The following is a 6,323-nucleotide window of genomic DNA, read 5'->3' as shown; positions in this document are numbered from 1 at the left end:
CATCTGTCGCTCATCACCATTTCCAAATGAACATGGTCTATGATTTGATGAAAATATGAAAACCTGAGCCCCATCACCCAACTATAATAAAAGCCAGAGCAGGAGACCCAACTACATGCCACAGGTTTCTGAACAGAGAGCTTCCAGAGAAGTAGTTCTCAGGTCAGTGGCCATGGATCTCAGCATGGACCTTTACCTCCAGGGCTGTTGAAGGAAAGGCAGAAATGCAAGCTGAAAGGAAATTTACAGCCACTGACACAGCCCCTCCATTTCTCCAGAGACACTGGGCATTTGTCCGGGTCACCCAGCTGAGAAGTGATGGACAGGGAGGGGGTCTATGGTGTCAGGAATGCACACAGGTGGGAGTCCCTGGGCACCTAATTGTGCATCTGGGGACTCATGGCAGACTTGGAGGAAGAACTACCCAGAGCGAGACGACAACTAGAGACACAATGTCGGGTGGTCTCTCCGGGTGGATGGTGTGGGTTAGAGGTGGCATGTCAGAATTCCACCCACAAGTGGAATCCACCTACAGCCCAACCCAAGTCACCCTGACCACTGTCCCTGAGAGCAGTTCCTCATTATCCCAGTCTTGTCATTCGCAGCAGGGACTATCGGCCAACTTTTAAGCAGGCTCAGAAATGATGCGAATTCAAAGGCTTTTAATACTAATGCTTGGCTACAATAAATGAACAGATGGACACAATTTCTAGTCAAATTAAAAACAGTCGAAGCCCCCAGCTGCATTTACAGTGTTTTCTACAGAGGTTTGGGAAGGATGCCCTCTAGAATCCAGTGCAGAGGGAAGTGTGTCTCTTCGTGATTGGCCTAGCATTCTTGAGTTAGCTAATGAAGAAAAGTCACAAACTCATGGCATTCCTCCCTCCCCCCGGCTACCAGGGAACTCAGACAGAAGTTATATGCTTGAATCAACAGTCATTCAAGAATAGAGTTTATCTTAAGGTTTTGTCTCCCTTCCCATGAGGGCATGATGCTTACTTTGCATCTTTATATTTTACTCATCTTAATCTCTCTGCTTCTGTTGTTATAATATTCCTCAATCCTTGTAGAAAATAAAACAGTACAAATTGCATTTGATGAATGTTTTAACCCGTCCTGAAAAAGCACTTTTGATTCCAATGAAAAAAAAAATAGGAAAAGCATTTAAAAAAAATATCTTTCGTGCACATTATATCATTTCCTCCCCAAAGCCCTGTAGAACCCCTGTGTCTTCTGAATCTTTCCTTCCCGTCATGGGGCTAAACATGTTTTACCGTGTTCTGATTCTCTGCAGCCTGCAGCTCCCTGGGCTCCTGTGAGGCCCGAGGTGGTGCTGCTGCGGCTCCTCTCCTGTGATGGAAGCAAGCCCTTGCTCCGTGGTGCATCTTGTTGAGGCAGCAAAGTCTCTAAAGGACAGCTCAGTTCATTTGGAAAGTGACAGTGGAGAAATGCTATTTTTGCTTCCCGTCCCATTCTGATTAGCTTGTCAAATCCTCCCCACTCTCAGGAAGCCCTGGGTGCAGCCTGTAGGAGCCAGGAAAACAAAGGATGCTGTTGCTTTTTGTCCTCATATGCCCAAGGCCAACTATAGTCCCTGGTCCCCAGCAGATGATCTGTAAATGTTTGCTGAATGCACGTGTCAATTTGGGTGAATGATTTGATTTCTCTGAGCTTCAGTTTCAACAAAATGGTGAGATTAGCTTTTGGCTTCCTTCCAGCACCATCCAGGGGATGAAATGAGATGAAATGAGATTCAAGGACAAGAAAATGCCTGCACTAGAAAGAAAAGGCGGGGGGGTGGTGGGTTGTACACTTGAGTGACTCAGTCAGTTAAGCGTCTGCCTTTGGCTCAGGGTCCTGGGATGGAGCCTGGGTCAGGCCCCCTGCTCAGCAGGGAGTCTGCTTCTCCAGCTCCCCCCTGCTCATGCTCTTTCTCAAATAAATAAATAAAATCTTCAAAGAAAGAAAGAGCATGTGACAGTCTGTGTGACTCATCGTCAAGAAATAGCCACCAATGCCCAGGAAGTCCTCTCCACCTGCTGACTTACATCTCCACCGACCCAGGAGCAGCTTCTGTTTTGAGAATGTCCTTAAATATTTAGTCAGTGGAAATACAACTGTGTTGATCCAGAGAGAGTAGGGATGGAGAAATCCCAGATGGCCTTGCCTTGGCTCTGAAGCTCCTTCCAGCCTGCGTGTCTACACGGAGGACAGAATTTGAGGTCTGGAGGGCAATAGGGAAAAGGCCAGATGCCCCCACGGTCCTCCCGGCCGCTCAGCCTTGCTTCCCTGCATCGCACCCAGGGAGGATCTCCCTTGCCACCCTCTTCAGGGGGATAACCAAACCATGGGGCCAGACCCCAGGTACTTTGCCCGCCCACAGTTACGTTTCTTCAAGTAAGAAACCACTTATCGTCATTCTCTACCCGGCATGGTAGCAATTCTGGAAAACAGGTTGCACCACTGCCAACATCTGAGGAACATAGGTCACAGCGTGGTCCATAACTAGGGACAAGCACATTTTGCATGAATGTCCAGAATTTCCCTTTGACAATGTTGGTGTTTTACAGAAGCAGAGCCTGCAAACTAGAAATCCCATCCTGTTTATTGTTTTTTCGCCATGCTTTCCTTTCCTATCTGGACGCTGTTAAGCTGGTGTCTCACTGAAAGCCACGAAAGCCTGGGTGGGTGGGTGACCAGTGACTCAGCTACTTTGCCCCCGTGCAGGTGTGACCAGCCGCAGACCCTCGCTGGGGTGAGCCACGGGTCCTGAAACAGCTGCTCCTCTCGTGGCTGGGGCCTGGGGCCCAGGCAGGTACAGAGAGTAAAAACAAAGAAGAGGGATCGGACAACCTTTGCCTTCCCTGGGCTGGAGTCATTAAGGGCCAGGAAAACAGGAAGGGGGTGAGGCCTCACTCAGAGAAGGGAAATGCTGAGGAAACGTGGGCAGGGCACTTGGAGCAGGAAAGAGTGTTTCAAGAGGCTGCTTCCAAGGAGACCCCAGCTGGCCCTGGAGAAACCAGCCTAGGAAAGCAGCAGGCTGGCCCGGAGGCCTGGCCTCTGAACACAGAAAGGGAGGGCCCCACCCAGGATTGTTTTCCAGGCACAATTTACAGTCTCCATTGTCAGCCTTTCCTCTGGGTAATTAGGTACAAGACAGGAGCCAAGAAGGCTCATCCATCTTGTTATTAGATTTTACTTTCCCTGGCATGTCGCGCTCCCCGCTCCTGGGCAGCTGCTCCACAGTGTGGCTGGCCTGCTCGCTGATAGTCTCACCCGGAGCCGACATGGTCCCTGGTAAGAAGCTTTACTGTGACAGCGCTCTGTCCACTGTGCCCTCTACAGCGGATGAGGAAAGACTGTCTATTTTTGTGATTTATTTCTGGACCAGGCTTCACTGTGGAATTTCAACCAGAGAGGAGGCTTTCTTTAGCCTGGGCTTCATGCCTTTTAAAAGTAGCTGGAGTACAAATGACTTCTCCTAGGAGAGAATAAATGAGTCAGAAAAGGAGTAAGACTGCATTTTAATCCACCTGGCAGATAGATGAATGAACAACAGGTCAAATGTATTTGATGTATTGATGTACGTATTACAAGTTATGATGAAAAATCTCAGTTCTCATCTGAAAAGTGCATCTCTCAGAGTGGTTCCTTTTGTGTGTGTGGCATGTGTGTTGTGTGTGGTGTGTGTGTGCGTGTGACGTGTGTGTATGTGATGTGTGGCATGTGTGATGTGTGTGGCATATGTATGATACATGTGTGCTATGTGTGATGTATATGCTGTGTGTGTGATACATGTGCTGTATGTGTGGTGTTTATGTGCATGTGCTGTGTGTGTAACCCAAATACAAACAGGAATTTCGTATTGTCTGGTCTGCACATGGAGTCACACTCCAAAGAACAAAGCCCCAAAATCAAAATGTGAAACGTTAGTGTCAGTTTTCACTCAAATATCTGGAAGAATGCCAAGGGGGATGAAGCAGAAAACCACTTCTTAAAATCTTATTTGATCCCCTTGTTCTTCCAGAATTCTGTAGCCTCTCACTTTATATGGCAAAGTTCTCCTTGCTTCCAGTCTTGAAACCTATCCTGGTTTGATACCTGCAAGCTTCTCTATCAGCTCTAAGCACCCACGGAAAAGCTGCGTGTCCTCCTTATCCATTACCTGAACTCCTCAAAACAAAAGTGGCTGAGGCTGATCCCAGAAGCCAGAGCCTCCCAGCCTCCCTCTGCCCTCCCACAGCCTGTGTGCATCTCAAACCTGCCTGGCCAACTCCTTGGGAGCAGGAGGGATGAGGCTGGGTGGGGGCAGCGCTCACAGTGCTCTTCCTCAGGCAGTGTGTCTGGGGCAAGGGCAGGGGTATAATTCAGAAATTGCATTCTTCATGCAAGTCCATGTGCACCGCACAAGCCAAGCTCTGTGGGCCTCCGCAACGACGAGCTGGCCGCCACGTGCAGCTGGGCCCTTTCCACCCACTGTCCAACCCTTCACACACAAGGAGCCTTCTCCCGGGAGCACGTCACCCCTCGGGGACCTTTCTCAGACCCTCAAAAGCTACACAACCTGAGTCTCAGAGGTGTGTGGAAACGCACGGAAGAGGCTGCGCCGTCGAGTAAGTGTCCTGCCTGTGACACCTCAGCTGCCATGGGGGCAGGTGGGAGGTGGAAACAGACGAGGCCAGACAGAGCAGGTGAGCAGGAAAGGTGGCTGCTTCCAGCTGGGGTGTCCTGGGCTGAGGCTTCTGAGCCCCCACACCCTCCAGCCTGGTCTGTCACCAAGCAGGGACTCACATTTTGTTCAGATGACCGGGATTCGGACAGAGTGGGAAGCTCTTAAGCAACAAGCACCTGAGTGTGAGCGCGGGAAGCCCGTGCAAACAGGCGACTTCGGGCACATCCTGGCTTCGGAGGGCACAGCCTTTCTGAGTCTCAGGTGGAGATACGGCACCAGCTCCATCCTGCCACCCCCCCCCCAGGCGTTTCCCCAAAAAAACTGTCATATTTAAACCCATTTTGCCTTCTCCCTGGCTCATCGTTGTTGTCCTTGGGACCCTGCTGGGAACCCTGGAGCCGGACAGATAAACCACGTCCTGAGTGACCGCTCAGTTCCAAGACATTCCGAGGCCCCGCAACATGGAATGCCTTTCTGCGGAGTCCACTCCCAACACAGAGAGAGCAGAGGGACACGCAGGACGTGAGCGGAAAGCGGTGCTGGAAACAGTAAGGATGGACAGGAAGGAGCCTCCCTGGAGCTGAAAGGGCTGCAGGTGTGTGGAACCGGGAAGCGTTCAACTTAGGCCTCGGCAAGGGGGCGCCTGCCAAAGGAAGGAGGGAGGTCACGCCCTGGTGTCCACCTTCAGGAGGAGGAAGGCCTCGTGGGCCAGCCCCTGCCCTCGCAGTGGCGGGACCCCAAGCTCCCCCCCCCCCCCCCCCCCGCAGAGCACCCTCTCCTGTCTTCCAAAGTACTCACCGCATTTGTAATTTGGACACGTCATGAAAGTCCGCGTCGAACGTGTCTTCCCAGCTGACAGCACAGCTCATGTGGCACGGGCCGTCGTGGTGTTTGGGCTCACCCCGTGCTCGCCACCGTGGCTGGCACGTCATGAGGTGCTCAGCAGCATCCGTCAACAGAAACATGAAACTGCCCGACCTGCTGCCCGTCACCCTGCCCGCGAAGGCAAACGGTCCCGCAGGCCTGGCCCTGAGTTCTCCGCTGCCCTCCCGCGGGCCGGGGGCAGGGGGCTGTCCTAGGACTCTGGTCTGTTCCTGGGACAGAAGAACCGGGCCAGGCCAGGACTGATGACAGAGGAGCATCTGTGTGCCCAGCCTGGGGGGGGGGGGGGGGCATGCTGCAGGACCCGTATCAGAGGAGGGGCCAGCTCTGTGAAATTCCCTCGGGATCTCGGGATACCCTCATCTCCCGAGCTCTCACCCAGCTCCTCGGTGGCTCCCTGCAGTTTGGAGAGGCTGAGTTAGAGCCGCAAAGGTCCCCAAAGCTGCTCTCTTCAGCCTCCGGTCTCCAGAATATAGAGGACCGTGCCCTCTGCTGGCCAGGCCTCACAGAGCCCAGGGAAATGGACCAGGAGAAGTCTGGAGCATTCTGTAGGAACAGGCCGGCAGGGCAAGGAGGAGGAGACAGCGGGCTGCCACCCTGGGCTCAGAACCCACTGGGGCTCAGGCAGGTCCTTCTGGGCCGTGGGGGAGGGGGCAGGGAGGCCGAAAAAGGGCTACATGGGGAATCACACACACATCCTCTGTCCTTTCCCTTTGGAGTTGCCTCTGCACCTGTTTACAAGCCTCAAAGGAAAAGCCACACTGATCCC

At 52.6% G+C, this 6,323-nt stretch overlaps 1 long non-coding RNA gene across 1 annotated transcript; it reads right to left on the bottom strand.

Moving 5' to 3' along the window:
- Positions 1-645: 645 nt before the first annotated feature.
- LOC140617962 (uncharacterized) lies at positions 646-6,074 on the bottom strand. Its single transcript, XR_012018111.1, has 2 exons — positions 5,471-6,074; positions 646-5,315 (listed from the first exon to the last, which is right to left on the bottom strand). It is a non-coding gene; the product is annotated as an uncharacterized lncRNA (long non-coding RNA).
- Between the last annotated feature and the right edge of the window lie 249 nt (positions 6,075-6,323).

The sequence above is a fragment of the Canis lupus genome, chromosome 26 (assembly GCF_048164855.1).
Source record: "Canis lupus baileyi chromosome 26, mCanLup2.hap1, whole genome shotgun sequence".
Lineage (NCBI taxonomy): Eukaryota > Metazoa > Chordata > Mammalia > Carnivora > Canidae > Canis > Canis lupus.
This window is presented reverse-complemented; position numbering and strand designations above follow the sequence as displayed.